The 15,513-nt window shown below is 40.6% G+C and overlaps 1 protein-coding gene across 2 annotated transcripts in view; it reads right to left on the bottom strand.

The window, feature by feature from the left end:
- LOC133966424 (regulating synaptic membrane exocytosis protein 1-like) overlaps window positions 1-15,513 on the bottom strand; it is an 89,147-nt gene that overhangs the window by 40,708 nt on the left and 32,926 nt on the right. The window lies entirely within an intron of this gene.

Below are 15,513 nucleotides of genomic sequence, written 5' to 3'. Positions count from 1 at the left end.
TAAAACATTAATGCAATTTTCAAAACTAAAACTTAATGAAAAAAAACTGTATATGATCAAGAAATATCTACAAAACGGAAAAATCATAAAGTGCCAATTGAGGAGCGAACTCTACAGTTGTAGGGGTTAGGGTTATGATTCTCTGAACACCACTATTATTATTTCAACCTGGAATATACACCATCAACTGCAAATTAAGATAGAATACAAAGCCATAGGCGAAATTCAATTCAATCTATCTTGCTGACAGAAAAAAAATACTTTAAGTTCCATCTAATAGATTTTTCTACACCTGTAAAAAACACATCTCAAAACCTTGTTCACCAGATGGAGTTGGCTCATTTGTTGTACGTATCCCATAGACACAAACTACAGAAGAATCTATTAACCGGACCCTAAGCTAACATTTTCCTCTGTGAATGGCGATGAGACATCTTGTCACTAGTGGGCTTTTTCAGTTTTCTTGGTAATTTGTTCATGATGTCACAAGCCACACTTCGCATGATCAAGTAATCAAGTAATGATCAAGTTTTTGTAGAGAATATCTGAAACTATAAAGGTTATTATGACTGAAAGTGTTTGCATATACATTTTTTTCATATATGATGAGAATTACGATATTTATATTTGTATATTTATAATCAATTGTTTTGATAATACAGGGGACTGGTTAACCCTGTAGTATCATATAATACCATAAAATGTGACATTGGAAAAAAGGTCCAATAGAATAATAATTGATAAGTTTTATAAGTTCAATTCTAACAGCTTCAGTCATACAGAAACTGAAACACAATCTTAAAAAAAGCATGTGACATGTGTGCTACTCATCAACATCCATATCAGCTAATATCAATAAGGGATGCTGGTTACGTCCTAGAATAGATGTGAGGATTCATCCAGGACATGAATGGCTGCAGTGTGAACACAGCCACCGTCACGGCCGTGTGTTGTGTTCCGAGTCAGAATTAGGAAGAGGGGATGACGGCAGGAAACAGAGACTGAGAGGATGGAAGAGGAGACTGAGGGGAGGTTAGAGTCAGTTCTTCTTCTCCAGCCACCAGGGTTCTCATTACTCCTGAACACTCCCCGATGACTCTTTAAAGAGAGCTAAAATAAAACACTCTGGCATCGGCCATCTCTCCCTCTCTCTCCCACCCCTCCTTTCCTTTCCATTTATCCCTCCTCCAGATTGCTTTTGATTAAAGCTACAAAAGACAAAGAGAAAACAGCTTTACACCAATGCAGCTATATTTATCCAGCCAAACACCCCAGCACCACCAGGGAGAGTGGAAATGTGTGCTCACACACACATATATATATATATATATATATATACATACACACACACTGCCTCATGTGGGACATAATAGCTTTGGTGAGAACATCCACCAATCTGTGATTTTCTGCAGCCAGACCAGCGAGGTGGATGACTGCCAGGGCGACACTGCAGTGCTCGTCTACTTGTACATACGTGTACAGACAGGCACTGGTGACTAGATGCCGTGTTCAGTGGTAACATATCAATTTTGATGCGTCCTTCAGGAATATTTTTGGAATAACTAGTAATAAAAAAGCTGGTCTCACTGGAAAGTTGTGTCTGCTCCCAATTGAACCAGATATCTTCAGAAGAAAAAATACAAGTTTGAACATTTTAAGATTTTTTTTTTTTTTTATCATTACTGTCAATACATTTGAGTTGTCCTCCAAAAGAAATAACTAATAACTGTAGCAGTATAACTACAGATGGAACTATCGTTGTTGATAACTTTGTCATTCAGGGAGTTGATTCATTGTTCAGTTTATAGACTGTGTCAAACAACCATACAAGTTCCCAAGTTTGTCAAATGACCACGACTTTTTTCAACCTAATGGGAAAAACAAAAAAAGTTACTATATAAAACAAAGAGATACAACAAATGGTCAAAGACGCTGGAGCTCTGTTTTAAAAACTCACGCTTCCCCAACAGTCCCTTTATGAAATCACATTTTAGAAACTAGATCCACATTTATATTTGGATCTGCACCAGTCGCCTGACAATTCCTGATTTCCATCAAGATCCATGTATTGTTCTCTGAAGAATCGACGAAACAAATGTACCAATATATTAAAGACAGTGAAATAAATGTGGCCCCTGATCCAGATCTGCACCAAATTTTCATGGCTTCTTCCATCATGGCCCACCCCTCCCCAGCAATGCATGGAAGTCAGTGGAGTCGTTTTTCCGTAATCCTGCTAACAAACAAACGCAGAAAAATAACATAACCTCCTTGGCGGAGGACACGATTTTTTTGTGTCATGAGTTGATTTTTTCTCATACAGTGATAGGTGAACTTTGTTAGAACCAAGCAGCACAACAAATACCTATGTTTATGTTAAGCAGGAAAAATCACTGCTAGCAAAGTAGCTTTGGATTTACAGCAAAATCTCGTGGTCATTTGTTTATTTAATGACTTGATAGTTTTGTGTCCGACCACAAACTTTTAATTCATATTCAATCTTTTAACCCAAATTAAATTTTGTTTTTACATTTATGTTCTGTACCACCCACAGGGCGTTCAGTAAACAGCGGTCATGAAGCTGCTAAACAAGGTGTGTGTTCAAAATCTAACTGACCTGTGACATTGCCCCACTTGTAAATCTTAATATTCACTTACCATAGAGTAAAGTGCAAAGTGGTCTAGAAATAAAACTCAAAAAGAACCACATACAACATCGCTGTAATTTAATCTGAAACAAAGAATTACAGATCTAAACTTGGAACAACAAGCAACAAATCTAGAAATATGGGGATCAAACTCCCCCCAAACCCAAACTGTGAAATGTTTAAGGAACAGCTGGTAGTTCTAAAACTAAATTAACAATCAGCATTACAGCATTAAGTATTGTGCATGTTAACTACAGGTCCGATAGTGAATGATTAACTCGAAAAGCTTCAAGGCTGATTAAAGTTGCATTTCGTAAAAACTCAATCCCTTTGTGGGAGAACTAACTTCCTGTCTTTCCTGCTAGAAAGCTCAACATCTCTGCATGTGCCATACAGCATAGCAGTTTCTGAATGGCATCAGACACAAGGGCACCTTGCAGCTCTCGCAAATCCAAGATGTCATCTGGTGCCTCCCCTGGTATCTGCAGTTGCTGCACTGCCTTCTCCCGACAACCTGGTACCACCTGGTAGGCTGGATAGTCACAGGAATGTGCTCCAGTGACGGTCTTGACCATGAGCTTCTTCGTCTGTAACTTCTTTGATTAGAGTTGGAGCAGCAGTCGTCGCCGCGAGTGCGTCTTGATTGATGGCAGCTTTGTGCTCTGTAGGGGTGAGATGCAGCAGAGCTCCTCCTCTGGGTTTGGTTGTCAGACCTCGACCTCTGAGCTCTGTGGAGTGATGCGCCAGATGTTGTTGCAAGGGCTGGGGTTGAGGCATTGGAAGTTGGATGCTGATCCACATGGTGGGGAGTAGATAACCCCTGTTCTTCATCAGATGGATCCACAGGATCCTTCTCCTCTTCCTCTGGACTAAAACTACGCACACACAAACATGCAGGGATTTAATCACTATTGCTAAAATCAAACTGTAACTGATGGGGGAAGTGCAGCATGGAGTTGTTTATGTACTAGTTCAAAAAGAGAGCCATGTCCAAGACCTCTCCACATCTGCAACTCTTTTAGCCATTTAAAAGAAAACTGATGAAGTAAGTTCCAACTCTTACAGATCAGGTGACAGAGACACACTGGAGCTAGTCAAGATCAAAAATATTTGTGCATATGCAATATCTAAACATTTGACACACTATGGGTTTTATATATTGTTATACGATATGTTTTGCGATAAATAAACAAATGCTTAAGTATAAGGTGTGAAGTCTTTCTGTTTTGGGTTAAAACAGAAGTAACCCATACAGCTAGTAGCCCAGGGAGCCACGCATAGCTCCATTAAATCCGCTTACAGTGATCGTTTGGGGTCTTCCCTTACATTACATTACATGTCATTTAGCTGACGCTTTTGTCCAAAGCGACTTACATTTTAAGTACACTCAACATTTATGAGGGGCCATTTAGGGGTTCAGTATCTTGCCAAGGACACTTAGGCATGCAGATGGGAAAGAGTGGGATTCGAACCAGCAACCTTCTTGTTGCAGAGCACCCGCTCTATCCCCTAGGCCAAGCTCTCCCCATTTTTAACCATCCTTGGTTAAAAATTGAAAACTGACAGTTTTCAGTGGCTCTGTCAGTAATGTAATGCTCCTTTCTGTGTCTCTATCATTCAAACTTGTTTCCCTTCCAATCCTTTTATAGCTGGTCAGAAAACCCAACTGGATTATTGTACAAAAAGCACTCACTGGATATACAGTGAAAAAAAATGTCTTTTAATTGCCAGCAAAACAGGACCTGTGAGCTGCCAGCAGGTAACGTTGTTAAAGCTGTTTCAAAACTAAAGTGTAAATATGGAGAGTGCAAGATCACACAGTGATGTTGGCTAGCACATTAATTACAGCTGTGGGGTCATGGTTTCACTTATTTTGGACTATTGGGACAGGTACCATTTAGCTAACAAGCTATTAGTCATTTTTCACATTTTAATAACAGCTACTGAAGTCCCAAAAGATAATGTTCTTTTTATCTTTAAGTTATTATCTTGTAGGAACAATCTTGTACACTAGTATCTGAGTGGTAAAGACATGCCTGGAAAACAACACTAAGTTGCACGTGTAGCTTTGGAGAGTTTGTTAACTTCTCAAGTTTTATGGTGGCCATGTGCATCCGAGTGACTCAAAAACTAAATCACTTCATCAATAAATATCTTGAGCGCACAATATAAATAGCGTACATCTTTGATAAAGATAAACAAATATCTTTGGGGTCTTCGGGGACAGGTGTTATTAACACACTACTTAATTCATGTGGTAATTAAACCTGCGTTTACGCGCTGCTTCATGCCAAAATGGCTGCGGTGAATAAAGTGTACTTCTTCTTCCCATGAGATGAACGTATGGGCTGTAACATCAGACCCGGTCAGTGCGACGGACACGTGACCGAGATGCTCCTCAATGCTCGGTGGGTTTTCAACATCACATCCGCTGGTTGCTCCGCGCGTGGCGGTGAGAAGTGACGGTGACATGCGGGTGACGGGGTGTGAAACGCGGCCGCACTCACTGCTGCTCCTCGGTATCCATCGCTGCGGATCGGACCGCGTAGCACTCATCCCACGTGGGGCTGGTTCGAGACAAGACGGTCCACGACTCCGCGAAGCTTCTCCTCGACATGGTGTCTGTCAGCAGCACCTGCAGCCTGTTCATACTATAACCTGAACTACTGACCTGTCCGCTGATGCTCTCACTACTGACTGATTGACTGCTGCAGAACTGACGCTCATCTCCAGACAGCTCACGAAGGAAATTACATGACCTCTGAGCGTATACTTCAGGTGGCCCGGGGATTTCCAAAATAAACTTACTACGTTTATCCAGTAGACATATCGATTTAAATATCTCTTTAAAGTCTTTATAAAATATTTTAAACAAGTTTTAAATGAATGCAAACTATAAAACAGGCTAATATAGAGATAACTCAATAAGTCATTAAAAGTGGACTATTAAAATGTCTTATGTGTGTTTACTTATCAGACAATTCAGTTTATACAATGTTAATAAGATTTAGAGTAAAGACAGCGTGCCTGATCCTTAGCACCTTTATTGCCTCATGGGATGTATATTCAAATTAATCCTGTTGATGAAATATAAACACGCTCTATGTTTGGAATCATATTGACCTCAGAAAGGTGTAATATAATAACAGTTAATTGAAGTATCACCCAGGTTTATACTTCAGTAGAGTAAAAGTAAAACACATATTGGAACAGAATAGCTTTCGTGGCCAAGTATATCTGCACACAATATCATTTAGCTTGGTGATTGAATGTGTACATATACATATCTTATATAAAAACCTAATCGAACAGTTATGTCGCCTTCTGGAATCAGTGGGTTTATTTTGGGGACACTTTGACTTTGAAGAGGTTGTGCAAGAAACTGTATCTATTCTGAAGAAAGAATCACACAGATGGCCTCTTTTGTGGAGGAATAAGTGTTGGAAGTGGTCGACTGAAAGGTCACATCTGCTTGCTATTTAAAGTGGGTCCAGAGTTTCCCAAAAAATAGTGAGATTAGAAAATAAGATATTACGACTTTTTTTCTCATTGATTACAGCTTTATTCTTATCATGTTATGACATAATTTTCATAATCTCAAGAATTTTTACTTTCTTCAACGTGGCCTTAATACTCTATTATAGTTTCCTTGGTATTACCATAGGAAAAAAAATATATTCTTAGCAGGGTTATGGTGGTCAGTAATGGCTTAATTGTTATTTATAATGTTTGTCCCGACACAAATAGAAAAAGTAGCGATATTGGCAATAGGGTTTAACATTATAAACCAAATACTTTTCCTAAAATAAAAGGATGGAGAACATCAGGCTTAGATCATTAAAAGACAGTAAACCATAGAAATAACAATCTCAACATTGGCTTGGTACATATGTTTTGATACACCAACTGTTGACGGGTAAAGGGTGAGGGATGGGGATGGGGAAAAATAGAATAATGTATTCATCATCCAGTGCAACATGATGCATTGTTTGTCTTGAATGCTCTAACAAAGGTTGCTTGATTTCTAACCTGCTCTAAATGATATATTGTGTCACTTGGGGGCAGGAGAAACAATCTGTCAAGGTAACACTGACACGGTTTCAACGTGTAAAGTTAAATGTTATATGAGAACGTGTTAGCAAACGATCCAGCAGTTATGTGTCCTTTTAGCGCCGGTTTGGTCTCGACAAACTTCCTGAGAGGAAAAAAAATCGGGCTCTCCAGCTGCTAAATGCTCCACTATGTTCACCAGCTGGTCTCCTGCTTTGTCGAGCCATTTGGTGCTGAGCGGGTTGTAGTGCACACTGGGTTCATCAGCGCTTTTAGCTGAGAACATCTGCCTCCTGAGCCGGAGACAAGGCTGTTGATAGAACTGAGAAGCATTAAAAACTTATAGATGCAGGCTATAATAAGAAAACAAAGAGCTTATGTGAACGTCATCATAATGTTATCTCCTTTGTGTTTTGTTCCTTTTGTATTCATGTTCGGATCAAAACGATTGCATAAAAAAAAATGCTGTTTTATTGCATCACTTTATCATTTGGCCCATTTTGGGCTGGCCTGACAAGTCTCTGCATCTCTTCAACTCTACATCTACTGCATGTCCGTTGTGTAAGAGCACATACCAAGATTATAACCAAGACTGAAATCAATTACACAAATCCTGTCATAGCTGTCACCTCTGAAGTCTGCCGTTCTATTGCATGGAATAAAGTAACTATCTATCAGTTATTTCTTGTTACTCGAATAGACCTGGAGGTCTCTACAACACAAATAGGGTAAATAACCTCATATGCTGCCATAAGGGATGGAAATAAAGCCTAAATATCATAGTGAGTTCTTATCTAACTATTCTACAGTATTCTGTCACTTTATTGCTTGTGGGCCGGACGTTGTGTGCAGAGTTTGTTTTAAACAGTCTTTGGGGAAAAGCGATCTTAGAAAACTTTTCATATTAGCTATTTAAGAGGTCTGTTAATTGAAACAATCTTCAGACCCAAGCTCTTTTCAAATTAAAAACTATGTTATTCAACTCAATATAAAGCATTGCAGAGCACAGGTTGCATGTTTATTCAATTTTCATTTATATTAAACCAACGTATAGCTTCTTCAACTCACACCAAAATCAGTACTGCACTTACCTGCACAATTAACAACACACATGACAAGCGTGAAGTTGATTCAATGAACGCTTCACAAAATGGATCGCATTACCGATTTTCTCGGTATATTTTTGTGAAAACACATTTTATGACAAAAGATGGATATATACATTTAACATGTTTTCTTTTTATATTCATAAATAAACAAAACAATGGTCCTGAAACTAAGAAGTTCTTTAGCAGTTCTCTTTGCTATTCCATATGGAACATTAATATAAACTTCATCCTAAACAGAATTCGGGCTTCTTAGCCATTGTATGGTTGAATAAAACTTTTTTCTTTTCTTTTTAAATCAAACAGAAATTATTTGAGCTTCTTAGCCATTCTTTTTATAGGATGGTTGACATTTTTTATATTTTTTGTCAAACAACCATTAACCAAACCATGACACAATCTAATGCCTCTAAAGGTCCTCTTAGCTAGTCGTTCTTTAGCAAGTTGGTGAGGCAAACTAACTTGTTCACATTCTATGACTGTAAAGCTGACCGCTTCTTTTGCCCAATGTGTCCTGCGAGTGAAGCTGGTTTGGCGCATTGCACTTGAACGCCCGAGGCGAGTATTACTACTGTCAAACGATAACGTCTTCCCACAGAGTGTGCATATCATCTTTGTTTTTTTGGGACACGATCTTCCCGTCCAGAAGGTTCTCAGGTTCATCAGAATTATCCATGTTGTTGGTTTGAATGGCCGCTGCTGTCTGACTGCATTAGAGCGGCGACTGGTGCAGAGTGGGCGGAATTGTGGGTCTATTGGAAGGTCCTTGTGCGCGTGCGTTAAAAAAAAACAACGAATTAATCCTGTTTATTTAATCATAACGCGTTAACGCGTTATTTTTCACAGCTCTAATCAATTCTGATAAATAATAAGAATAGTTTATGTGCATTAAAAATGAAATTGAATGGTTGTAATACACGATGCAGGTAATTATCTATCCACTCTATCTTGTTGTTGTGTACTCCAGTGTAAGCGCATTTCACTCCCTGCCGGAGCAGTCATTGGGTTTCCCCACTGTGAGCCGTTGTTAGAGTTTGTTGATACCGCAGAACAAATGGCCAGTGTTGGGGCGATATGAAGCGATGAGCTGTTATTTTATAAGAGACTCACTTAATCCCATCGTAATCCCTGTATTAGATCACACTCTGATGGTGAAAAAAGCTCAGAAGAGGAGGAACCGTAGGCAGGCAGAGAGCAGAGCCTGACAGTTAGTTGACACACACACACACACACACACACACACAGAGAGAGAGAACGGATGTGCATACCATACATAGAGGCAGACTCTGCGTATAGCATACATATAATCAAATATACCCACATGAGCAGCGATGCACACATGCAGATGCAAACGCTCACTGTCATCCATGCACACACAGGCAATGCTACAACAGCAGCAGTGGGTCACATGACCACAGTAAGACCCCCCCTGAGAGGAGTATGTGAGTGAGGAGAGAGCCAGGAAGAGAGAATAGCTTCTCCACAGATGGAAACTAGGACACCAAACCCCTGTGTGTGTTTGTTTGCATCCTACAGCATCTGAGTGTTTCCATCTGTGTGTTTCCATCTGTGTGTGTGTGTGTGTGTGTGTGTGTGTGTGTGTGAAACCTCACAGTTTGTGTTGCTAGGTGTTTGTTTCCTGGAGAGAGTTGACCAGTTGTGTATCATTCACTCTGTACAGTATGATAAACAGGTGAACTCAATGTGAGACAGAGAAAGCTCCACTTAAAACTGGTGCTAGCAATCACTTTTTCACCGCCACTGTATCAGAGTTGAGACCGACTCTCTGAGACAAGTCTAAAAGAGGAAAACTGTGGATCCTGGTCTCTATGGGCCATAACCCAACAACTGCAGATAGTTCTTTGTGTTTTATTATTTCCGTCTGTTGCCATTTTAATTGATCTTTACTCAAATGATATGTTCCATATATGGAAAGTTTCCACGTGTGCCCAAAATGCAACTACTGGGACATTAGCATTTACATCAGTTAATCAACTTGACATGATATAATAGAATATTTAGCTTCTCTTAAAGAAAGGCCATTACACTAACTTGACGCAAAATAGTTCATGATTCATCCTGAGATTAGTTAGCAAAACTTGGTATGTTCTCAGGTGGGTTGTTTGATTTGCCTACAAGAGGAGGGGGGGGGAAGTATGAATTTCTTGTACCAAATGTATTTAATACTCTATGGTTATGTTAAACCAGTTCTAATTTTGTTAAAAGATAGTTTTTACTGCCAATCGGGTTCATATTTTATGTATCTTTATTTTTCATTAATATGTTGAATATTGAGATCTTTGAATTCCCCATTGCCACGCTTTGGTAGGTGAGCCCAGGAGTCGTTCTCTCAGTTTGCATTTGGAGCAGAGAGAGACGGTTGTCGGACACGAGGATGTAAACTGATGCAGTCCTTGTTTCATGTTCTATCACAGAGGCGCCAAAATAAATGCAAATGAAAAGTTCTTTGAAGGACCTTCGATGTGACACGCTGTCATGCAGCACTGCCAGCCACTGTTAACCTTCCTGCTATCACCACAGAACGGGACAGGGCTATATGATCAAGTGTTAAGTTTCTAGTACTTTATTAAGATGATCTAAAAACAGGGTCAGATATCTTGATTGACAGCTGTGATTAACTTGTGATGGGGGCAGTACTTCACTCCACTCCCTAATCACTAGTGTAAAACAACTGTGAATCCAAATGACATCACCAGTGCAAGATGGCAGCATCCTCGTCCCGGATTGTTTGATTAGCTTAATTTCTGTACAATGGGAGGAAGTGCGAATGTGTAGTTTATCTTTATACAAAGCTATTGCATGAGGAAAACAACACTTTCATTTTGGGATGTGTAAGCGAGTGGGAGGAGGGGCGGGACCAGGAAGTAGCATCAGCCAATGACAGCTTGACGTATGGCACCGGCAGAATGCGAGGCGAGTGCCGTAACCAAGGGCGTATATAAATCGTGGGCTAAGGATGAAAGACTGCCACAAAGGAGATTTGTGTCTACAGCAGCTAATGAGGTACTATATCAGCACAGCACCCGCAGCAAAACACACACAAGCGAGCACACATCCACATACAGTACGAACAAGCACATGCACACAAGGCTCAGACACAATAATGTGCATGAGGAGTCACCCAGGTGCATTTATACAGTAACACATCGAACACTAGTTTTTATCCATACAAACAATACACAGACACGCACACACAAACAAACAAACACACAAACAAACAATCAAGGGCCACATATAGAGTTAAAGAGTTGATCAATACTGTAAATAATTTATGTATCCCACGTTTCCCTCGCAAAACCACTAAGAAACTTTATCATCTGGTCAATGGGAGGACATGTTTAGCTGAACCTCCTCCGTCCGTGTGTGTGTGTGTGTGTGTGTGTGTGTGTGTGTGTGTGTGTGTGGTATGGGTATTAGTTATGTCCTCTCCATAGACTGTATATATAAATGGACGGAGGGTCTGTGACGTCAATCGTTGGTTTCTGCAGAGTGAGAATGCGGCTTCTAGGAGGTGTTCCCCTGGCGCCATCTTGCCAGTGCTGACTCCTCCTAGTTCCTGGCTAACCAATCAATGGGCAAGGAAGAGGAGCGCGAGTGTCGACTCACAGCTGTGCGACAGCTGCAGAGCTCTAGATGCCTGGTTAGCTTAGGCTACGGCTAACCGGCGACATAATAGTCGGTGCAAACAGGCTAGCGCTGCGCTGCAGCTGCTACCGGATGGTCGCGATCTTCACCATGAACTAAAGGTAAGTAACCTTGAAACTATACAACAACAAAACCTATTGCTTTATCTATCATCATAATCAAATGCTTACATGCCTCAAGTGTTTTTTAATGTAATTGTTATCAAAGTTACTGTTTATTTAACACGTCTAATGAAAAGATTGAAGCAAGTTAACTAGAGAATTTTTGTACCAGGCTGTAAACAGGTTTAATTCTGCTCTAAAGTCTGGCTTTTTAACATGGTAGTCAATGGGGACTATCTGCTTCTTGGAGCCAGGCGTAGCGGCTTCCCATGGAACTGCAGCTTTTTACACTTCAGTATCGGCTTCATAGCTCGCCCCTTGGTCCTCTCCCACGGTAGGAATGGGTTTATAATTCATTGTGTTTTTGGAGTTGCCCCACCCCAGTCACTCAGACACACACCCTCCGTCACACACACTTACCCTCATCTTTCCCTGTCGTGCAGTGTATGGGGTCAGGAGGCTGCACTTCCCTTTTTCACCACTAAATGTCTCTAGTTAGCAAACACCTGTAAAGGTCTGTGTGAGAGACAGACAGCTTGAGGTGAGAGACATGGAGAGAGGGGGAAGGACTTAAGAGTATAAAGGTGCCTGTCTGTCTCTGTGTATGTGTGTGTGTGCACATGTGTGTGAGTGTGTAGTGAAAGCATCAAGTTATAGCTTCAGTCCTTAATCAGTTCCGACAGTCTAGTAAATGAGCGTAGGGCTCCTGCGTTTCAGCAGCGCTCTGAGCCCAACGCACAATCAATGCATTGACATGAGTACAGCGGAGGGAAATAGAGCAGGAGTGTGAAAATCTGCTTCTGGTCACTATTGCTATTATTAGAGTGAAACGTGAGCTGTTACGCAGCCTGTGTTGAGCGCTGTATTGATTTAAAACAAAGTATATCTGTTCCATCAGTTGCACACAAGATGAATGACTGAAGAACACAGCTGAAACCGCTCCTGTGTACAAGTATTGAAATGACCAAGAGTCAGAATATAACAAACTCAGTGAAATCGATTTTGCCCATTGAAGGTCCACGACATAATTCAACTGAAATTTACCATTATTGGAGTATCACTTTATCTACAACAATTACAAAAGGTACACACGTCTTCAATTTAAATATTTCCCTGTTACCACAAGTGTTTAACAACACACTCAAACGCATTTATGTGTATTGTCACACAAATATATGCGTGTGACAATAAACACTGGACGTCTGGAATTGGATTGTGTAACTCTGGTGTACCGTGCTTAACGTCACACACAACCAGAGCCGGAGCTAGAAGCAAGCTGAAATCACATGGAATCACCCAATTCGATGTGATTCGAAAGACATCATGCTTAACCATTGATAACTGCCTCGGCTACTTGCTTGCTATGTTAACTTGTGTGCTACTGTTCTACTCTGCAGTGAATGTACAAACTGCACATGTGCAGAGTTTAAGACTAGAACTTGTATTTACGACAGTTGATTACACATCCGACCTGTAGGGGGAGCCTGCACATGGCCGAGAGCAAATATTGTTTTGTTTACCTTTAACACTAACAGCTAATTTTGTTTAAAATCATTTTGGGATTTAATCTCCATCAATTGTTCTCCACATCAGAAACCTTAAAGTCACTGGACTTACATTACTAAACCTTCAGTTTTACTGGTGAAAGATACACTTGTAGCCAGACTGAGCCCCGTCTGTGCTTGTATGTGCTTGAGCTTTTCATGAGGGAGTGTGCAGCAACGACCAGGAGAGCGATGGCCCCCTTAAGACCAGTCAATGAGAGACGGACGTGGAAAGGGACGCAACTAGCGGGACTGGCGATCAATAGTAATCATGAGGCGCTGTGGTTAACAGCAGATGACACATCGCTCAGGCCTTTCTACGACGCTGCAGCCTGACACAAACCAGCACAAAGCCATAATTCCTTGTAGGCCCGAATCAATACATATGTACTGTATATTTGCACAAGTATCAGATAAATAGTAAGATTATTTTTGAGGTATTTTTGCCTTTATTTGATAGCTCATTCCACTCAGGATGCAAGACTAACTTTTTCATTCAGAGGCAGTCGTGTCAGCTGATGGTTAGTCTGTCACTCAAATTCTGTTTTGGGGGCATGTTGACCCAGAGGTAAGTAGTAAACGAGTGTGGATCTGTGATGCTTGACACAAATCTATGCAGACATGACACAGAATTGTCTCTCAGCTCAAAAACACACCTCCCCCAGGGCAAAGTGTGTGATACACAGCTATAACATTAAGATGATGGTGAAATATATGAACACATATATGTTAAATTACTGTCTGTACTCTCAGAGAACACATGTATGAAGGTAATAACGAGGAGGCCAGTAATCGTGCTAGCAGGCAACGATTGGTCTAAACAAGGTGCACTAGAAGTAAGCATCTAACCTGATTAAACAGACAGCCTCACTGACTGACAGCACGTCACGGATTACAGTATATGACTAATGAGTATGAACAGTTCAACACTGCTTATTGTGTTTCCTCCCAAGAGTGAGGTGAAAAACTCTTTTCACCGAAGATCCCATGAAAAGAAGTGATACGACATATTGTAGATTATGGATTCAGCAAAACAGTTGATGGTGGTAAATAACTCACTTCTTCTTAACTTTCAACTAAGCCAAAATAACGTTCTGATGTCCTAATTTCTGCTTAAATAAACACTACATCTGCAGCTGCCTAACACACATAAAACCACTGTAATACTCCCCTATAATCATTATTGTATGCACATTAATGCCCCAGAGTGATGAGCTTTATGAACTGCTATGTGTAAAGAAAAGAAAACACAAAAAACATTTTCTGCACCAAAATGTAAAGGGTTCTTCTCTGTCCCATAATACATCCTTCCACCAAGTTTCATCGATGAACAAACGCTGATGGAAACATAACCTCCACAGTGAAGGACAGTTGAACATTTGGTCCAATTAGTCCAAAATGTTGCTTTTGTCCTGCGTAAGCCCCCCCCCCCCCCCATATCATCCACTGGAGACAACAGAGATGACCACAGTGAAGGCTTGATCATCTTGATCAAGCTGACATTGCATTTGAGGGAGTGTGCACTGTTGACCATAAACAGGATATACAAATGGATGACCAGGCAGCTCCCAACAGTGGAGCCAAAATATATATGTTGCCCCCTGGTGGCTGGCTGTAGAATAGCTCATAAACGCCACTTTCTCCATGTTAGTGGTTGGGACATGGACCAAACAAATGTTTTAGGTTAGTCTTATAAAGAGTTTTTTCCAGACAGAGACAACGGTTCCATCTTTATTTACAGTCTATGCCCTGGACGGAGTGCCAGTCTACTACAGAGCCACCATACAGAGACAACCCACCTCAACCATCCCCCCTCACACAAACACACAGAGATACGGCTGTGGAAAAAACAATTAGAGAGGGGAGTTGTTAGTGAGCATGTGAGTGAGAGTTAGAGAGAAGGTAACGCACAATTCTCTTCCTTATCTCCCGTGAGAGGAAGAATAAAGATTTCAAAGATGGTTCTTTCAGTGAGAAACACTTGGCATAAGTACAACAACACACACACACACACACAAACACATTCATCTCTCCACCAGAGCACAGCCATCGCGGTAGATAATGAGCCCTGAATATCATTAGCGCGACACGCCAGCCTGCTTGCACCACACACTGTCTATGGTTATGCCTAAAAAAAAACTTTATCTGTAACTCTTACCATCGACTTTCAAAAAAATTCTTTGAAAAGCATGGCAGCACACTCATCACACTTCATTAAGTATACAATTAACACACTACACACACAAGATTATATCCGTGAAAACATTTGGCATTTAACCTTTCAGTTTTTCGATTTTGGTGTCTGAAGAGGAAACAGAGTCCAGTCTAAAACCATAACCTTGAACAGAACAGCTTGTTGTGTAGTTAACTCCATATGTCTTCATAAGTATTGGTCATT

Source organism: Platichthys flesus, chromosome 12 (genome assembly GCF_949316205.1).
Source record: "Platichthys flesus chromosome 12, fPlaFle2.1, whole genome shotgun sequence".
Taxonomy (NCBI): domain Eukaryota; kingdom Metazoa; phylum Chordata; class Actinopteri; order Pleuronectiformes; family Pleuronectidae; genus Platichthys; species Platichthys flesus.
Note: the sequence above shows the minus strand (reverse complement) of the source record. Positions and strands in the feature narration are given on the sequence as shown.